The sequence below is a fragment of the Neovison vison genome, chromosome 3 (assembly GCF_020171115.1).
Source record: "Neovison vison isolate M4711 chromosome 3, ASM_NN_V1, whole genome shotgun sequence".
NCBI lineage: Eukaryota > Metazoa > Chordata > Mammalia > Carnivora > Mustelidae > Neogale > Neogale vison.
Genome location: NC_058093.1, coordinates 86,785,875 through 86,807,129, shown reverse-complemented (window position 1 = coordinate 86,807,129; position 21,255 = coordinate 86,785,875). Strand labels below are relative to the sequence as shown.

At 37.7% G+C, this 21,255-nt stretch overlaps 1 long non-coding RNA gene across 3 annotated transcripts in view; it reads left to right on the top strand.

Annotated features, from left to right (window-relative positions):
• LOC122902680 overlaps positions 1–21,255 on the top strand; it is a 49,664-nt gene that overhangs the window by 6,468 nt on the left and 21,941 nt on the right. For 2 of the 3 annotated variants that reach the window (XR_006383843.1, XR_006383842.1), the window contains exon 3: positions 2,721–2,778. This is a non-coding gene — a long non-coding RNA (uncharacterized LOC122902680). Of the gene's footprint in view, positions 1–2,720; positions 2,779–10,411; positions 10,458–21,255 lie in introns of those variants that run through there. The other variant, XR_006383844.1, reaches the window with a different exon arrangement.

Genomic DNA, 21,255 nt, shown 5'->3' with positions numbered 1-21,255 from the left:
AACTAGCTTACCTAATTGTTCTTGGGTATGTCTGGACCCTTCTAGACAAGAGGGACAGAACGAAAGTGAATGTTCACAAAAAATCTTGGCCTTTCAAAACAAGAAGGAAAAATTAAAACCTCATTCTTTTAAAGCTTAATTTATCTATCTAACAAATATTTAGAATTTCAGTTTAGAGAAATCAGCATGATCCTGAGGTATAGTGTTACCTACCATCATCTACAAATTATATAGAATATCGAAACAGTATTTACAATGGTTTGCATGGTCCTTAGGTAGAGACGATCTCTATTGAAGTTCTGCTTCTACTAGGAAGGGTTCTTGTGTGGCTGAGGGAAATATTCAGGACTGGGTGAAGTACGCTTGCATTTGCAATCACTTTGAACTTTGGATTTGGAGCAAAGTAATGTGTTTTATGATATTGAAGCAAAGTACCATCACTTGGAAATTTTTAATCATTGCTTCATTTAGGATCTCTAAATAGTAATTTATTTGACAAAGGAAGGTGATCAATCATTGATGCATGTTTCCCAATCCCCTAGAACAGTGTCTATTATATCATAAATATTTGTTTTTTTTTGTAAAATCTGACATTCATTAAGAAGCTTTAAAGAGAAATAAAGTGATCTCTCATTTCACACTTGTAGTGATTTGGATAAGAATGAGGATAAATGAAGATATCAGGCAGGGATATGAACTTAGGGACTTAGACACACACACCTCCTTTTTATCAGGTTATGTACCCAGTTACATTATTTAACATAAACTGTCTTATTCCTCTTCCTCTGTATCAGTTTTACACCTGGCCTAAAATAAATGAACATATGCAGAACTACGTGTATATATATTTGTCTTTCTCTTTCAATGACTCTGATGAGTCTTTCCATGGTTGACTTTTATGTAAATATATTAAATTTTAATAAGAGTTTTTTCCTGAAACAAGAAAGAAAGCATAAGGAGAAAATGGACCGGACTAGTACAAGTATGGTTTGCTTACAAAGGCAAGTGTGAATTTGCAGTTTAGGATAAATGGTCTCTTCACCTGCTAAGACCACACAACAGCTAAAGAAAGAAAATGAAAAGATGAGGAGTCGTGTTTTGTTTCTCCTTTAAGTAAATGAGTAGTCTCCATCAACCAATGGTCTAGATGATTCTCTTGCCAGCAGTTTCATTTTCATGTAGAATAGTAACTGGTTGCCCAAAGGTCTTGAGGTGAAAAGTGTGAGCCCTATTTACAATGCTTTCTTTCTCCCGTACCCTTCCTTCTCTCTTCTTCCCTCTGCTTCGGGTCCTATTTCTCAGGGCCTTTACCACTCCTTACCTTTCTTTTGGTGCTCCCTGTTCAGAGGGAAAACTATCGAAAGATAGCCTTGTCCACAATCTTCAACAGGCTTAGCTTTTAAATAATAAGCTATAATAGGAAGATTAGAAATTTCCACTATATTGCAGAAACCTACCCAGAGCAAACAGAATGTTGACCTGAAATATTGTAAGGAAGGCAGTTCAATACCATTGTTGTATGTTCAGTGCCTTGAGTGGAGTTTGGTGGCTGAGAGGTGTGGAAGTATGTCTGTTGAATGAATGAATGCATGCATACGTGAATACTGCAGAAAGGAAGCCAGGCTAAGACAACAGGTGCCATTTGTTCCACATGACAAATAAGAATCAAAAGATATTAATGTAGGTGCAAAAATCACCTGTGGTCATAAACAGGATTCTGACATTATTTTTGAATTCCGAGTATAAGATTTTATTTCCAAAATGAAATACCAAAATCATTTACCAAGCAATAGAGATATAACAGTCTCTCAGTCACTCACTTGCAAAGGAAATTTTCAATACAAATAAAGTCATACATATTTATACTAGGGTAATTCAAAATAACTTCCTCACATAAGCACTGCTACGTTCAAATAAAATCTTGCCAACACTTCTGAGTACATTGCTTTAAGGAAAAAAAAAATGCTCCCTGTAGCGTCCGAACTATTTAAAAATCTTGCCAGCTTCTTCAACATACATCAGTTATCTCTCTTTAAATCACTGACAAGAATTTAAAAACTGCTTCATCAGAACAACTGTTACCCTTTCTCATACTCTAGTTAGAACCTGATCTTCTAAAAAGGACCATATTTACAGCTTCTTTTGAAATTTTGAAACCATTTGGCTGATATGTTTTTGCTACATTTTCTTTTCTTGATTTAATTACTGGGGACATTTGCATGAAAACAGGAGGACAGAGACATAAGATTTTTGTCTTATGAGTTCATCTGTTTCTGATGCTTATTCCCCACCTGAGATCAGTATTTGTTTTATTCTAATTGGGAAGCCAGGAGCTGGATTGGAAATGAAGTTGTTGGAGGTGAAATAAAGTTCAGAAATAGGGACACAAGAGGCTAAGGGACTGGTGGAGGATATGATAAGGGTTTTTCTCCTAGGTTACTTATTTACAAGTAGTCATTATGTCAGTGACACATGGTGTTCTATTGAAAAGCTTAGAAACCAGGGAACTCTACAGAATTGGTTGGTGCTTCTCTCAGGATACCACACTCAGGCAGTCACTACTCAGTTGTAGGTGTTGACATGCATCAGAGAAAACAGTGAAGCCTCTGAGCCTAGGTCCCCCAGGAACTCTAGAGATGGCCACCAGAAGTGGGGAAGGAGATAACGCCAAATGCCCCACTAATTCTGACCACCTTGCAAATGTTTGTGGTTTTTCACAGGAGAATCAGAGAAGACTATCAGGATGAATTCTGAGCATCTTCAACTGGATTTTCATGGGTATGTAGAAATATACGTGGTCAGAGTTGAAGTCATAATCTTCTAACTTGTCACGTTCTTCCATATTCTACAGCTTGCTGAAGAGCACAACTGTCCATCCAGTCTTCCAAGCCCAAATTCTGAGGTGACTTTTGACTTCTCTCTTTTAAAAAAAAATCCATACGTCATCACCCAGCAAATGTTATTAAATCCTTACCTCCTCGAGTTTCTCAGATGTGCTCACATTGCCCAAATCCTCTATACCGACATCCCTGCCCCATCTCAGGTACTCATCATCTCTTTCCTGGAAGGCTGTGCCCACCTCCCCACTCGCTTTCCTGTTCCCTGTCTTTTCTCCCTCATGTCCATTCTCTACACCATGACCAGAGTCAACGAGTGATGGGGAACATATCTGACTGTGGCACTGCTGAGCCTAAAACTCGTCAGTTGTTTCCACATGACATCACTGTGGTGCTTCACAAAGTCACCTAATCCCAAAGATGGAACCCTGAGGACGGCTGTTTTCATATTTATACTTATTAATTAGTACTTATATTCAGCAATTTAAACTTTGCTTCTCTTTCACAGCTGTGGGTAAAACTGAGACTCTAAGTTGGCGGGCCAAGTTAGTCCTGCCTGCTCCCCCGGTTTGAATACTGCAGTGTGAGAGGCACAGGGCCAGGGCCATAAATCACGGGTTCTTTAGCCAAGCACATGAGGCCCTCGGAGGTGGAACGTGTCCTCTCCTGCCAATCTTAATGGCACATTACACTTTCATACTATAGTTTGTATTTTCCCCCCCAAAAACCTGTATCATTCCCAATGTTAGGGATGTTGCCTATGCTATCAACTGGGAATATTCTCTGTTATCCCTCCATTTGGCTGACTTCTGTGTTCATTCTTTAACTCAGCTCACATGTCCTCTCCTTCTGGAAGTCTGGGGCTGGCTCCCCTGTGTCCTCATGGCACTTGGCATCCTGCACGGCTCTCCTTCCTTTATATGTCTACTCTCAACACAGTAGAGAGTCCCAGGAAGTAGGGACACTGTCATTTTCATCTTTATGCCCTATTATGGGCTGATTGTGGTATCTCCCAGAATTCATTTATTGAAGGCCTAACTCCCAATGTGACGGTGAGTGGTGGTAGGACATTTGGGAGGTAATTAGGTTGAGATGAGTTCATAAGGGCAGGGTGCCCACGGTGGGATTAATACCCTTGTAAGCAGAAGAACAACCGAGAGCTCGCTCTCCTTCTGCACATGTGTGAGGGGAAGGGCACATGAGCCCCCAGCAAGTGGAGGCCATTTATAAGCTAGGAAGCCAGTTCTTGCCAGGAAGTGAATTCCCTGACACCTTGATCTTAGAATTCCCGGGTTTCAGAGCTCTAAGAATTAAATGTCTATTGTTTAAGCCACGCAGTCTATGGTATTTTGTTGTAGCAGCCCAAGCTAAGACATAGCCTCAACTCCAAGTATCTGGCACATGGTGGACACTTAAAAATACATTTTGAAGTGAATGTGAATGTCATGGTACAAGTTAATTTTCACCACTGGACAAAGAACTCCAGGCACACGCGTGTTCTTCAGACAATGCATTTAGCCGCGGGAGCACTCTAGCCTTCCTGCACTTCATATTAATAGGGGACCCAAAAGTTGGAAAGGTCTCATAGTAGTTTTGAATAACTTATATTTAGTTTAGACATGCATTTGCAAAAGTATTCAAATAAAAATAACTTTCACATGTAAAACATTTTCAAATTTCAAAGCTTTTACATATGTATTATCTTCACTTGATCCTTACAATAAACTTTCAAGGTTGGCAGATATTATTATGCCCAATTTGGAAAAGCAGGAAATTAAGATTTTGATGGAGTAAGACAAAATAATCAAACCCATTTTGGAAGTCCCAAGTATGTTTCAGAGATGGAAGCATCTTTGTGAAACTGGCAAAGAGCAAATTTTAGTATTCGTCTGTGACAGAGGAGGAAACAGGGTGTTGAGAGGACTGGCTCAGAGTCACAGGGGCCACCGTTAAAGGCAAATTGAACTCTAGCCTGTGACTCAGATTAGTCCTGATGCATAAATGTACATTTATGTGTACCTGTTAGAAAGGGAGCCTTGGTTTTAAGAAAGCATCCTGAAGAAATTTTTTCTTTTCTCGTCCATAACGGGTTTGTTACTTGTCTTTCAGCACATAAAGACACCAAATAAGCAACAGAGTTGTTCAAGAGAGTAGTTTGGGAGCAAAATTGGGAAACTATTTTGGTTTATTTGAGATGGAGGAGTAGGGGCAGCAGGGATCATATTGATTGATCCTATATGGATCATAAACATTTAAAAATAATTTCTTCCTTTTGTCATAAAGTCATAAAATACTTAGTTTTAATTAAACATAATGAGACCATCTCAATATATCTTACCTGTACATTTCTAGGATTTTTTTTTCCTAATAAATGTGAAGCCCAAGAAAAGGTATATTTATTATAGTTCTGTTGTTGAATGAAAATGCTACTTCCAGCAAGAGACTTTTACTTCTGTCTACTTAGAATTTTATAAAGCAAATTTGGCAGATACTCTTCTGAGGGGAGAAAAATTTCACATAAGTTAGGATGGTAGATAAAAACACATTATTTATTTGTGCTTTGAGTCACTCTTGAGAGGCCAGTAATACAAAATAAATTCTGTATAGCCTATGAAGCAATGACTAAATGCAAAGATATTTGTAATCATCCCCTACCTACCCTTTGAAATTGGTTAGTTTTACAAAGTATGTCCTTATGTGTAAATACGTTAAAGTTAAAATGTGTCGGCTGAGGATTATGAGCTAATTAATAAATTCAAATATGAGACAGGCACTTCATTTCCTAAACTAATGCATTGCTTGACAATTACACACATGTATTACATAGTTATTCATTCAGCAAATGCTTACCAATTGCCTACTATGTGTTGGTAGGAGAAAAAGGATACAGCAGTGATCAAGACAAACCTGATCTTTGCAGGCTGGTGAGGAAGACAGACTGTGCGTGATGAATGCTATTGGGAATATAGACAGCAGACCCACCCAGCCAAATGATAGCTACAAAATAAAGTAAAGGCAAGAGTAGATCTTCCTAATGCACAAAAGGTCAGGTCTTTGAAATCCATTAACCACCACTGAAATTAGTTTAAATCACCTGTGACATGTTATAACCTTTCCAGGCGGGGCTAAAGGCATGTTGGGACCTCAGAGCAGGCTGGGAGGGAGAGAGGAGAAAGCCTAGTGTCAGTTTCAGGGAGGGAGGCCAGTGTTCCAATGACAATAGCTAGAGGACTTTGATGCATAAAGCTCAAGAGAGGCTGACCTAATATCCAGGGCTCATTCTGGTGGGTGGTAGTTGTTCCTGCCAAGTATGAGGCAGTAGCTCTGAATTTCTGGGGGTTCTGTTTCAGTGGAAAAGGACCCCAGTCAGCTGCTGGGTCTCATGGATAGACTCTAGCCACTGACAGGAGGATCCTGGCAAGGACTAGACAGATTATCATGGGAAGAGCCTCAGACTGGGGTTCAGGCCAAGGCACATGTTCCAGGAGAGAACCAAAGTGTGAAATGGGCACCAAAGTGGGTACAGTGAATAATCAGAAGGGACTGGGTGTTGGGGGTGCGGGGCTGCTCCTTCTGTGGCTTTAGGGTGTGTTGGTCCCCCCTAGATGGCAGGTTTGGTCTCCCTTTCCTCAGTGCCCTCGTCCTCCAGCCTCCACAGCTCCTTTCTCTCACATCTCTTTGTATTCCAGTACTATCTGTGATGCCCAAATAGCGAATAAGGCCTCTGTGTGCACCAAGAACAGTTCATAGCTTTTGAATGTGGATTTGGCTTTTGTTGGGATGATATTATTTTCATTGTCAGTTCATTAGAATATCGGTTGTGCTTGGGTTTTTGCTGTGAAAGGCATGATGCTTAAAATTTAAACATTTTGTTTTTGTATTTTGGTTTGTATTTGTATTTTGGTTTATTGACTCTAATGGTTAGACTTTTTTTTTTTTAACCTAGAACAACAAAAAATGATAGCAAAACTATAAAGAAGTCTTTAATCAATGAATGCATGAATTTTGTTTCCTTAGGCCTTTTTCCTCTTGACTTGTGAGAACCAAATAGCATATCCGCATATGTTGTTCCTATGTAGTGAATTATGTCTTTAGAAGTGAGCCCAATAGATATAAGCTTATCATTTGTTTGTGTTTTTGCTCAATTTATTCTTTTTTAAAATCACATTAAAGATGAGATTTTATTTTCTGTTTGAATGTAGCTTCACTCTTATGTCTATGTTTTCAGGTGCATTTATATTATATTATATTAATATAGAAATATATATATTAATAAATATATATATATTTAAAAGGTGGAGCTACACAGCACAAATTTAACTCGATCACTTACCACCTGGCAAGTGATCTTGGCCGAGTCCCTTACTGTCATCGGGCCTTAGTTTCTATATCTAAAAACTTAAGATAATAGGACCAACCTGATGGGAACCGTGATGCAGAGCAGATGCAACAGTGGGGATCCAAGTGTGTGTTGCTTGTAAAGCGCCAGTGCAGGTGTTTAGAATTTATATTCAGATGCAGGTTATGCTCACATCATATAAATTAAAATGTGAATGCATTCAAAAGCTCAACCAGTTCCTGAGGCAAAAAATGTGAAATGGCAATGACTAAGAGGGTCAGTGAAACTCTTGGCTTCTAACCAATCCTGTACAAAATCTTTCCTAACCACATATTTTGAAAGATGAGGAAAGATAAAGGAATGAGAGAACTGCCCTTTTTCTCTAACCCTTGAAACATTTCCCTCCCCCACCCAAGAAACTGAGCTATGGAAGCTTGAGGCTTAACTCAGTACGGAAGGTAGTCATTCAAAGAACTGTTTAGAATGTTGTGTTTATGAAAGTGAGGTGCCATGAATATGTACTTGTATCAGACAGAGGTGGACATGATCAGAACAAGCTTGTTCACAGAGGCCTTCTCTGTGCTTGGCCATGAGTCACAAAAATCTGACATCTGGACGCAAAATACTTCCTTGAACAAAAATTGAAACGTGTGTGTGTGTGTGTGTGTGTTTAATATGTAAAGGAAGAATGAAATTGAGATACCAAACTCTTTCATTGACTCAAGTTTAGGGCCAGATTTTAATAATGCAGCTGTCCAGATGTGAGACACTAATGAGAACATAAGGAATTCCTGGATAGAAAAGGGATGGTTGGCCCAATGGCCCGTCTCCTTCAAGTTTATTGCAACACACCTCTCTGTGTTGTCAGCATATCTTCCAACCCCTTTGCCTACATAAACATGTCCAGCTGTCTCTTAAACTCATTTTACTTTATGTTTCACTCAATGGACTTATTTGGTAATTTGTAGTGTTTTCTATATGCTGGTAGATCTTTGAATGATATAGTCCTACATTATCACTACTTCTTAATCACATGAAGTATTTCAATAACAAAATATAGCAGATATCACTGGAAATTTGGAAGACATCTAATATACCTATAATAAATTTAGAAAGAAATAACTGTTATTTTGTTAATCTATGTTTTCATCTTTCTCAAAAATGTGAAGAGATAGATGGGTAGTGATTAAGGTGGGTAAACATAAAAACTTTCTTGCACTGTATTAGTTTTATTAAATGTTTTGTAGTGAGAAGAAAATGCTAAGCTCAAGTGATATAATAAGGAAAATGATCTGATGCTTTATTTTAATTGGGTTAAAGCCATATTCCAGATAATATTTTCCTTCCTTGATTATATTAATATTTCAGGCTACCATAAATTTGAGTTGAATTTTTTAAAAAATAGAATCAGTATAGAAAAGATTTTGTGTTAAAATCCTTTTTCCCAAAATTTTCCAGATTATTAGAAACGAGGGGACTTGGGCTGAATTCTTAGGTTGACCCTGGGTCCTTCTCATTGGAGAATACACCTAAAAATTTACTTGAAGGTTTGATGGGAACTCATAGAAGTGTAGAAATAACTAAATGTTCATTAGCTGAACATTTTGCATTTTCATGTTTGAATACCATTGTTTTAAAATTATTTCAATATATGTGTGTTGATTTGATATGTGTGTCACATCCAATCGTATGATTATATGTCAGTTTTAGTCTTTTATTCACAAACACTTAGGGTGACCAACTTGTCCAGGCTCACCTGGCATTTCCTACCTTTAGCCAGAAAGTCCCACTTCCAGTGAAATCCCTCAGTTCCTGGCAAGCAGGTACTACACAAACACATAGGGAAAAGAGAATTTACCTCTAAGATTTGCTTGGCTTCTTGTCTGCATACTCTTCAGACTCTGGGAACTCAAAAAGCAAAGTGTTGCATCAGCATTAAGGATTTTACTCTCTTGTTATAACAGCTCATGTTAGGGTGTCAGCGCCTTGGTGACTAGGGTGAAAGATGATCCATGTGATTTTTTTCTTTTGTTTCTAAGCTCAGATGCGGGATGTTTTATCTAAAGAGAGAGAGCGCGTGCAAGCTGGAAAATGTTTAAAAAATCAAACCTATTTTCTTCCTAACTTTTCTCCCTCAAGTCCCTTTCTCTCTAGACATGCTCTAAGATACACTTTAAATCTAGCACCTTGAACGACCTCCAAAATCTCTGAAGCCTAAGTTCTGTCTTATTGCCCAGATTACAGTTGGAAAAAATTATCTACATTGAGTGACTTTCATCTTATGTGCCTCATAACTAAAGGGATTTTGCAAGTATTTTGCTACTTTTTAAATTTGTGGACAGTGACTTCTGAACTTTCTCAGGAAGGAGGCCTTAATAAAAAGCATGCCTGAATCCACTTCTTAATGATTTTTAGCTTCAGTGAAACCGTTTACAGGATTCCTCTTCCTAACAACTGCTCTGCCAAGCATTGTATAAAATAGCATTCTTCATGGTTAGATGATCCCAAGGAAGGTGACCAAAAGATTTTAAATACAGAGGAACGGAACCAGCCACTCAATCAGAATTTGTACTTTTTTCATATGTGTACTGTGTCTCTGGAGTAGCACCCTGTTTGGTGCACATGTGTGTAAACACATAGCATTTAGCTGCAGAACTCGTCACAGATTTCTTTCCTGGTCACCATGCTGCATGACTGATCCATTTCATATGATGTGTTTAGTATGGTTCATTGCCCACTGGTCTTATTATTTAACAATTTGCATTAAATTGAATTTTCTATTTACAGGTATAAATGGAAATTTTGGCTTCTGAGAATTTATTATTTACTGGCTAGAATGCTCTTGGTTGAATTAACTCTGCCAATATTGGATTGTGTATACCTGGAATAAAGTTTGGGATATTTAATTAGAATATCATCATCGTGAAAGATCTTGTTATTTTTATGGCTAAGCTTGAGCTACTGAGGCCAGATCAGTATCATTAGTCTAGGAGACATTTACCATAATTCTCTAGAGGTTTTTAAAAAACCATGCATGTTTCTTGATGGATCAGAAGAAGTTAAATTAGTGGTAATGTGTATAAATTACTCAAAGGTTCAAAAAGCTTGAAACCTTCATCATCTAATATAACATTTTGTTGATAACTGGAAATCTCTCATTTTAAACTCTTGGTTTCCCACAGATGCAAGGAGCTAATACTTATTGACGGCCTACTCTTTGCTGGCTCAGGCTACATCCTTTATCTATTTTGTTTCATTAAATCCTCAAAGTATCTCTTGAGGTGAGCATTACGTTTATTACCGTTTTATAGGAAATGGATGCTTAAGAAAGATCACAAAGTTGCCAGCACACCTGCCCAGTGAAACAGTAGAGTCACTCAGAGCCATGGCTGTGTGCAACTCTTCCAAGTCCAAAGTGATCTCCATCTCTCCTTGTTCTCTGGCCCCTTTCCCCATGCCCTGCTCCCATTCAACCTGTTAGTGTTACAGAAGATGCTAACACCATTCCCTGTTTTGGGCTGTGGACATGTGGTTCCATTCTTACCTTCTGTGCCTGACACACTCTTAGTTTGTTTTCAGCTCCAGCCCTGGAATGGTCACCCACGGTCACTGTCCATACTGGATCTAGGGGAAGTCTGGCTAAACTCCTAGGACATTGTGTGTGTGTGTGTGTTAACATTTTTATTTTTAGCTTCTTTCTCTCTAATTTTAAAGCAGATTGAGATAGTTGAGCCATTTTAAATCTTTTAATTGGCCCATTTTAGTCATGGATATTTGCAACCATCACCAGAGTCATTTTTTTTTTTTAAGATTTTATTTATTTATTTGACAGAGAAAGACACAGTGAGAGAGGGAACACAAGCAGGGGGAGTGGGAGAGGGAGAAGCAGGCTTCCTGCCAAGCAGGGAACCCGATGCAGGACTCGATCCCAGGACCCTGGGATCATGACCTGAGCCAAAGGCAGACACTGAACAACTGAGCCACCCAGGCTCTCCACCAGAGTCAATTTTATTTTTTATTTTTAAGATTCTATTTTTTTATTTGAGCGAGAGAGAGACATCATGAGCAGGGTGAAAGGGGCAGGGAGAGAGAGAGAGAAGCCAACTCCCCGCTGAGCAGGGAACCTAAAGTGAGGCTCAATCCTGGGACTCCGGGATCATGACCTGAGCAGAAGGCAGATGCTTAACTGATTGAGCCACTCAGGCACCCCCAGAGTCAATTTTAGAATATTTAGAATATTTTTGTCTCCACAAAGAGAAACATTACACTCTTAGGTCTCACTGCTGCCCCATCTCCCTAGCCCTCACCAACCACTAATATTTCTGTTTTCAGAGATTTGCCTCCTGCAGACATTTTATATAAATGGAATCACATAATGCATGCATGGTCTTGTGTAACTGGCTTCTTTCACTTAACATAACGTTTCAAAGTTCATACATGTAGCATTCGTCAATACTTTATTCCTTACTATGACCGAATAGTACTCCGTTATGTGGATATACCACCTTTTATTTGTCCAATGGGTTGTTTCCACGTTTTGGTGATTGTGAATGGTGCTGCTGTGAACTTTTATGTACTATCATGTGTTTGAATATCTGCTTTCAGTTCTTTGGAGTATATATCTAGGAGTGAAATTGCTGGGTCTTAAGTCTGCATTATACTTTTTGTGGAACCCCTAAGCTATTTTCCATAGAATTTTATATTCCCATGAACAATGTATGATGGTTCAAATTTCTCCACATCCTTGTGGAAATGACACTTGTTATTTTCTGTTGTTTTGCTTGTTGTTATTGTTAGTGTTGTTGATTTTTTTTTTTTTTTTAGCCATTTGGGTATTAAGTGGCTTCACTGATTTTTAAGATCTTCTAAAGATTTTTCAAGCAAGCTTTATTCTATTCTCTTTTGTGCTCTCAAGAATGATTTATAATTCCTTTAAATTTATTTATCATCACATCCTATAATCTCTCTCTCTTTCTCTACCTTCTTATCCCTTTCTTGAAACCAGAATGGACAGTCTTGTTTCTTTTGTATTTCCAGGGCTGAGGACATGCTTGAATGAGTGAGTAAAGGAATGGAGGGAGTTGAGAGGTCAAGGAGTGCTGGGAAGTAGCATTTCCTTAGGATCCTTCCATTGTGCCAGACACTGTGTAACACCAACATGCCTTATCTCATTTAATTTTCATAAGAATAGTAATAACTTGTCCATTTCACAGAAGAAATGAACCAGAGACAATCTCTCATCACCCAGCCACTGAGCATAGAGCTTGACTTCAGACCCAACCCTCCCTGAACCAAGACCTGTGTTAATTGCATGACAACATGTCACAACAGAAAGAAAACATAATAAGGCCCATTCCTACTCTTACTACTTCTTCTAGGACTCCTTCCACTTATTGGATGCTTCCTGGTGTCATACATCACGACAGCTAAATTTTGGATACCATCTAATCTAATCACTTTAAGAATCTAGTGATTCAGACATTATTACTATTTCAAATAATGGAACTGTCACTGAAATGAAATAACTGCCCAAGAATAAACAGCTAGTAAGCTGTGAGCTCAAAATCAGATTTGCTTAATTGCAAAGGTCCTTCTATCAGCATAGGGAAAATGCTTTAGAGGCCTGAAAGTTTCACCTAGTTACCTGACAGTTTTGAGGTCAGTCAGGAAATCAGGCAACCAGACCGTGCAACAATTTTTTCAAGTACTTTTGTTTTCTTAATTGCTTCCAATCATGATTTTGGTGGTATAGGTATTCTACTATGTATTATGAAAAAAGTTCCCATGACCCTAAAAGAATATTCTGATCACTGGCTTATTATATTTTAAAGTATCTTACCTATAATATATGTAAAATATACTACATCTGATCAAACCTTTTTTAGATAATAGTAAATTGGCTAATCTAGCTTTTAACAATTTGAGCATTCATTCAATATTTATGCCACATAGACATTTTTTCTTTTACTGTGTAAATTCTACCTTAGAGCTGTATGAAGTACTGGGAGGAGTCCATGGTAAAGATAAACAAGAAACATTATAACTAGTATAGAAATTTTAAAAATATAGCCGATTTTATACTAATTTATATACTTTGATTGAAGAGGATCGCTCCAGGATTCACATTACTATATTAAATATTGGGAAACCTCTGCATGGCAATATTTTGGGATTAGTTGTAAGTGGAAAAGAAGAGGCATCACATGACCTTAAATAATTTTAATCACTGTATTTTCTCATTCCCGGTATCATGTTTTCATGTTTCATTCATTCTTGCGTCATGCTCTTCGTTGCTCTTCAGGCGTTTTTCAAGGATTTTTTTTTTTTTTTTTTTTTTTTTTTAAATAGAGGCCTATGTTACCATTTGGCATATGTCTCCCTTGTCAGTGACATCTTGAAAATTAAAAAAAAATAATACCTCCCTCACACGCATCCATGCAGGCTGTAACTGCACCATGTTTCAAAACGTGTCACCTTATTAAATTCTGCAAATTGTTCTGCACATTGTCTCTATAAATGTTTTGGAAGGGCTTTACTGTCAGGTCAGCTTTCTAAGGGCTAGAAATATGTCAAACCTGGCAGCCTTACCTTTATTTAAGAGCCAAAATACAAATAAGTAGATTACAAAGCAATCAATCAATACAGCATCGCAGGATGTTGTGGTTGGCATTGACCTCGGAGTCCGGCACTGTCATTTTACAGATGAATAAACTCGTCTGTGAGCTCTGCAGGAGATGGGGTTGTGCCTTGACTCAGTTGCAGCCAGTGAGGTAACCCTGGGTGTGCTGTCGTGCCTCAGTTTCCTCGTGTGGAAGAGAGGGACTTTCCTTTCATTAGGTTATCCCTCAGGCTTTTCCCCACTTGCAGTGTCTGTGGTGCGTTAACAACTTGTATCATACTGATACAGTTTTAGTCCTTAAAGCATCCTGACCCTCCACGGAATAACTCTTCCAGTATTTTATGGGGTCTCCTTACACATTCTTTAAAAGTTGGATACACTATCAATTTATAGTTATTGGGCAGAAATCATAACTTTTATCCATTGTCAAAAGAATACAAGGAACGAAGATCTTTTCCTTGTTCTCAACATTTCTTGGCTTTTTCCCCCTCCCTGGTTTGTTGTTTTAGGGTTGCTTGGGGATAATAGGTTATTGACCTTTGTCTTTCTATCGACAAGAAGCTTTCACTGAAGTTTGTGTGTGTGTGTGGGGGAAGGGGGTTGTGTAAGAAACAGTGACTCTCACATGCAAGTAATTAAATGGATGGAAGGCAAGAAAAAAGGGGCACATATTTAAATTGATTAATTTTCTTCCTGAAAACTTGTGGAGCCTAATCTGAAAGCTGTGTGCAAGTGCGCATGGGCTTTCTGAGAATATTTCCTCCCTTCCGTTACTCTGAAGTCTCTGGGTGAGTTTAGTCCCCCTGCAAGGCCTGGGCAGGCAAGTTTGGCAAATAATTATAATCTGATATGATGCCTGCTTTTCTACTCAACTGTAAAAATCTATTTCATTCAGATATCACCTGCTATTCTTATGGCAAGTCTTTGGAATAGAGATCCTAAATGTGTCAAAAATATGTAATGCATTTGTGATCGAAATAAATAGAGACGAGGGGGACTTCAACTTGCTTTCACATGTGCTGGCCAGCACTTGCAGAATTCAAAGTAGGTTATGTTAGCCTTCCCACTTGCAATGGCTTTATGGATGTGGTGTTTATATACCCTAGATTTTCCAGGGCAACCTGGGTTGTAAATATTCTGTCCTGTTGTTCCCATAAGTACAATCATACTTGTCAAGCTATGTGTCATGAGTTTTGGTTTGGAAAATATGGACACCGTATGTCCATCAGAGACTGTTTTTCTGGCCTGATGCCTTATGCTGTTCCTCCACCGTGCCTGACCCCTTGCCCACTTCCCATTCTCACCAAAGGCTTGTTTCTGCTTTAGTCCACTTGCTCTCAGACTAGTGTCTAGGGCACAGTGTGAACAGTAAACTAATCTGTGCTAATGGGCAAGCAGGAGAATATCAGGGTCAGGACGATCCACACATCTAGAACATTCTGTCTCCTCTCAGGTAGACGAAGTGGCACTTTGGAAATAGTGCCTTGACACTATTATCAATGGAGAGGATAATAAGACAATTGTAGTTGTCTTATCTGTAAGACAAAGTCGTTCTGTGGGTGGTTGACCAGGACGGATTACTCTAAGGAGTCAAGAGCCCCCACGTTTCACTGTGAAGATGGCTTCTATCCTGTCAGTATCTTTGGTGGGTTCTGCATACATGTCCAAGATATGATTAAATCTCCGTAATAGTAGGAAGGAATAAAAGGCCAGTATAACTTTACTTCTCTACCCACAATAATTTCTTCTGGTATGTGTACATTGCTCAAATGCTCTTTTTATAAAGTTGGAAAGCAAAATTGTTTTATGACAATACTTGCTGAGGCAGCAAGATAAATCTATGCCTCTCCATCGTTAAATCCCTGTCCCCCATCCCGAACACTGAACTCTGACTTAAAATTATTCTTTAATGAGGAGAATCAGTTTAACATCTGTAGAAAAATGTTTAGGATTATTTGAAATATTTTGTAGGTTTTGAGTTCATTGCCTGCCATTTTCCTTTCAGCCTAACTTTGTTATTTCTGTTTATTTTATATGATTTTATTATGTAAACACAAAAGATTTCTACTAACTGTCCAAACAGCTTGCTTTTAAAATCTCTGCTTAACCACTTTTACTTGAATCACTTTTTTTTTTCTTGTCTTGGTTTAGTACTTAACTGTGATAAATCTCAACTGGATCGCCTTTAACTCTTTAAAAAATAACTTCTCATTCCTCTGTGTTAAGCAGTTTACCTTTTAGAAATTCAGTCAACATTCCTATTGGCAATTTGTATTATCTTAAAAAGCCACATTAGTACCTTGACTATTCAGTCCTGGGAGCATTTGCTGAACCAGATGCTTTCAATATCATCTATTATTTTTAATCATACATGGTTAAGTCTCAGGAACATTCTCTTGAGATTGTTGACTGCTTAGGAAACTAGAATAGCAAGCAAGCACATGATATCTTTAGAAACAGCCTACAGATTTAACTTCATTATTATCCTAATCAATATCTGAGTAATTAAGCTGACTTATTATCAAATTCAAGCTTTCCTTACAGTCTATTATCAGTTTGTTTTTCCTGATCCCTTATGTCTACATTCAGCTAATTTAATGCTAACATTGTAGAGTCACCTGGTCTCTCTTGTTAACTGTAATCTTCTAATAATTGTCTTCAACTGAGAGATCAGTATGTACCAGACATCGTAACCTCAAAACCTTAACAATAAACCTGAAAGATTGATACTATTATGCCCATTTTACAGATGGGAACATAAATTTTGAGTGGGTAAATCATACTTTTCCACCTCACAACCAGTGAGAATGAGGCTTAAGTTCAAACAAAGCCTGACTTAAAAACCCCTGCTTCTAACCATTGTGCTATAGTACTTCCTATTAATGAAGGATAAAGGTGTCTGCTATGTAAATCAACATAGTCATTGACAATGCACTTCCTTCTTTTATACTGCAATATGCATCAATGAAAGCATTTATTGGTCTTGTCTGGTTTTCCTTTTTTATTTGAAAAATGCTAAAAAATGTATCATCTATTCATAAAATCGTATAAAATGAGCAAAAGATTTCCCCATCCCTCTAAGATCTTACAGTCCTTAGTTTGTGTACTTTCTAAGTTCTCCTAGGCATACCTAGACATGGCACTATAAACCTTTCCTTAATGTTTTTTGGTTTTTTGTTGTTGTTGTTGTTTTTTAAGATTTTATTTATTGAGAGAGAATGAGTGAGAGAGAGCATGAGAGAGGAGAAGGTCAGAGGGAGAAGCAGACTCCCCAAGGAGCTGGGAGCCCGATGCGGGACTCGATCCTGGAAGTCCGGGATCATAACCTGAGCCCAAGGCAGTCGCTCAACCAACTGAGCCACTCAGGTGCCCTCCTTAATGTTTTTTAAAGTCTTAAGGTTTATTACTAAATTACTCCATCTTATCACTCTTGCTTGCATAGGGAACATATAAAACTTTACTTCTCTGGACAAAGACTGTAAGTATCTTTTTTTTTTCTCCCTTAATAAGGATTTTGAGAGTCTAAGCTGTGAATTGGTGAGACAAATGGTTTTAAAATATTGATTTCCTTTTTTTTCTCCTGATGTTTGTCCATTGTTAGACTGTAGGAAGAGAGGTTTAGTCAAACTCTTAATATTTCATAGTATTTTTTCTGTAAGTGGATGGTTGAATATTCTCATAAATCCTTTCCTCTTTGGGGTCAGAAACTTCTTTGACAAACAGACATTTAACATAGGCTTTTTCAGGTAAAAAGTGAGGGTATTTTCATATTGAACAGTGACAGAGGCAAGAATGAAATGGCTAGAGGAGCATGCTACTGGACATAGCACAGGTATGGAGCTATTTGTCCCGCAAACCTTCCACTGGACTAAGAGTGTGATCTTTTCTAAGTTCTGAGGTTTTGGTCTTAGCGGTCCCTTCTGTAACATGGACACAATATAACTCATGGCCTGTGTTGTTGTGAAGATTCAATGATAAAAATGATGCAACATGCTTGGCCCTGATCTTCAGACTACAGAGTGTATTTACTTATTTATTTCAATTAAAAAATATTTCCTTGGGAGCAAAATACACATTACATAAAATTTACCACCTTAACCATTCTTTTTTTTTTTAATTTATTTTTTTTCTTTTTTTTCTTTTTTTCTAGTTTTTTTTCCCAATTTATTTATTTTCAGAAAAACAGTATTCATTATTTTTTCACCACACCCAGTGCTCCATGCCCACCTTAACCATTCTTCAGTATACAGTTCAGTACATTTATGTTGTTGTGCAACCTATCTATGGGGCTCTTTTCTTCCTGCAAAACTGAAACTGTACCCGTTAAACTATAACTTCCTATTCTCCTCTACCCCCAGCCCTGGGAACCACCATTCTACTTTCTGTCTCTATGAATTTGACTACTCAAAGCACGGTCACATAAGGGGAATCTTAGAGCATTTTCTTTTTGGTAACTGGTCTATTTCACATAGAATAATGTTCTTAAGATTCATTCATGTTGTAGCAAGGGTCAGAATTTCATTCCTTTTTAAGACCAAATAATATTCCATTGTATGAATATGCCACATTTTTGTTTCTCATTCTTTCATTAATTGATCCTTGGGTTGCTCCCCCCATTTGACTATTACAAATAATGCTGCTATATAATGGGTGTCCAAATATCTCTTTGAGACCCTATTTCCAGTTCTTTTGGGTATATCCCCAGAAGTAGAATTGCCAGATTTTGAGGAACTGACATACTGTTTTCTGTAGTGACCACATTACTTAACATTCCCACCAATAAGTCATGAGCCTCTATTTTCTCCACATCCTTGCCAACACTTGTTGTTTTCTGTTCTTTGATCATATCTCTCCTAATGAGTGTGAAGTAACATCTCACCAACTTTTAAACCTTCAGACAAACTCTCATGTTTTACCTGCTAACCATTAGAAGTAAAGTATCTAGTATGAAACAAGTTAGGAATTACATGCAGACAAAATTAAGGAGTACTGACCACAGAATAAGAAGTTTACATTCTTATTAGTTGGTTTATCATAAATTATCTGGATGTGAATCTGTAATTGTTCTTACAATGGATTTTCTGTTCATTGAGTTCCTGTTTAGGGAAAAAGCATAGTGAAATGAAATTAGACCCGATTTCTCTCTCTCTCTTTTTTTTTTAAAAAAAAATATTTATTTATTTATTCATGAGAGACATAGAGAGAGGCAGAGGCAGAGGGAGAAGCACACTCCCCATGGAGCAGGGAGCCCAATGCGGGCCAGGATCCCAGGACACTGGGATCATGACCTGAACCGAGGACAGACGCTTAACAGACTAAGCTACATGGGTACCCTGACCTGACTTCTTACAAAGAGTACAGAGAAAGCACCTTCCTTTCCTTGGATAGGACTATTTTGACTTGTCATGTTTTGCTTATTGAAAAGGGCTTTTTATTCTTACTCAGAGACTTAAGAGTTTTCAGACATCGCTATTTTGTTTAGACCAATGAGGCAAAAGCATGTGAAAGATTTACAGGTTTACTGCTGGTTTTACATTTTGGAGATAAGGTATATATAGACCCTACCTTATGGAAGGAGTCTATTTTCTGCTACTGAATCAGGCCTGGGGCTTGTTGGTCGCTGCAGTGAGAGCTCTAGTGAGTAAATGTGCTTGCATTTCAGTGTGTTATAATGTGATTTTTAAACTTGTTCAATCAATTCACTGTTGTCATCACATCTCTTCCGATTTTCAAGTGCAAACTTGACACCATTGTTCTTATTAACAATTAAAAAAAAGTTTTGCCCCTCAAGTCTCTATTATAAGAGACATATCCTTGAAGTTATGGTTACATTAAAATTCTTACTACAAATGAAGCCAGCTAAAAATGTTTACCAACTTGAATTGAGCTCATCATGTTTTGTTTGCTGAATAGTGTTTTGTGATTTTACCAACATAAGAATGAGTCTCCAAACTATTTTTAAAAAGTGGAGCTTTTACTCTAAAGAAGTGCTTGCCTCATTTTCTTCATGCTACTCCAAACAAGATGTTGTTTATTACTTTGAAACACTATATGTAAACCCCAGGAATATGTTAAATATGATTGAAGTCTTGGCTGTCTTTAACAAATTGAAGTTTCCAGAAATTTAGCTGTGTTTAAAAACCAAAGCCATGTTTTCAGGAAAGATTTCTATTTCCAAATATGTGGTTGCCCAAACCTTTTATATTTTCATGTCAAATTCAGCTGCCAAATAACACACACTGTACCTTAGCTATAATAGAAAAACACACATAGACTTCAGATTAAAAAAAAAAGAACACTGCAAGAACTATGATCATATTTCTTGGACTTATGCTATTCCTATGCATATAAGTATGTTTTCAAGTATGCTCTGTGAGGTGCCGGTCACTTACACTGGTACAAAATTGACATGCACAGTACAAGATTGGCACCGTGTAACAGCTGATCTGGGAAAATACAGGAATTCCTAGCCAGACCAAAATATGAGGTCAAGGAAGTCGCTTTTATAATAATAGTGGTTATCTGTTTAATGTGTGATCTGGCAGTGATATGATGTTGACCATAGGCAATTATGCACATTTCTAAACTGGTTGTGTGCAAGCCCAGAGTAAGAGAAACCCCCCAGTTTGTGATAAAAGGATATTTATTGCCCTTTTATTTCCTTCATATGCTTTACTTAATCATTTATAAAAGACAAATTAATAGTGAGTACCAGTTTCATTCTGTGTTTTATTCTGTAGTCATTCCTACACATTTGGGATATGTATTAATATGTGCTCTTAATAGTTTTGGCACAAGTTCAGTGTCAACGAATGAGTGATGTACACATTTTATAGTCTTCTTAAGGGATAGCAATGTGGCTCAGTGACAGTGTGTCTTGATTTCTTTGGGGGCAGGGTACTTAGATATGAGTCATATGGGATAGAGACCTATTAGCTACTTTTTCCTCAGCTAGTGCAATATGGCACAATTTTTGATTCATTAGAGTGCATTTTTTTTTAGAATGGTACCATCAGGATTGTGTATAGATTAATGTCTAAGAAACTGGTTGATTATATGAGACTCTATTTTCCTCTATCATTTCAATGTAACTGAAAATTTATATTCTCTATTTTCATATCAATGACAATGTGATGACACAGCAAAGGAGTTATATTGGCTTGTTGCTCACATCAAATGTAATCTTCTTTTCTTTGTGAAAAAATACATTTATTTTGAGCAAGGAAAAAGAAATTTGAGTGTTTCAAGTATCAGGAAGCCTATGTTGGAGAGGATAGTGATTGGCTGTTGTTTACCTACTCCGTGGGTAGAACAAGGAGAAATGGGATTGAATTTTAGTAAAACAGGTTTAAATTAGCCATGCAGAAGCACTTACAGAAGACACCGCAATGGGCTGCAATTGTTGCCTCCTTTATTCCCAGGGACTCCGTCTGCTATACTCACCAGGGCTCAGCATGGTG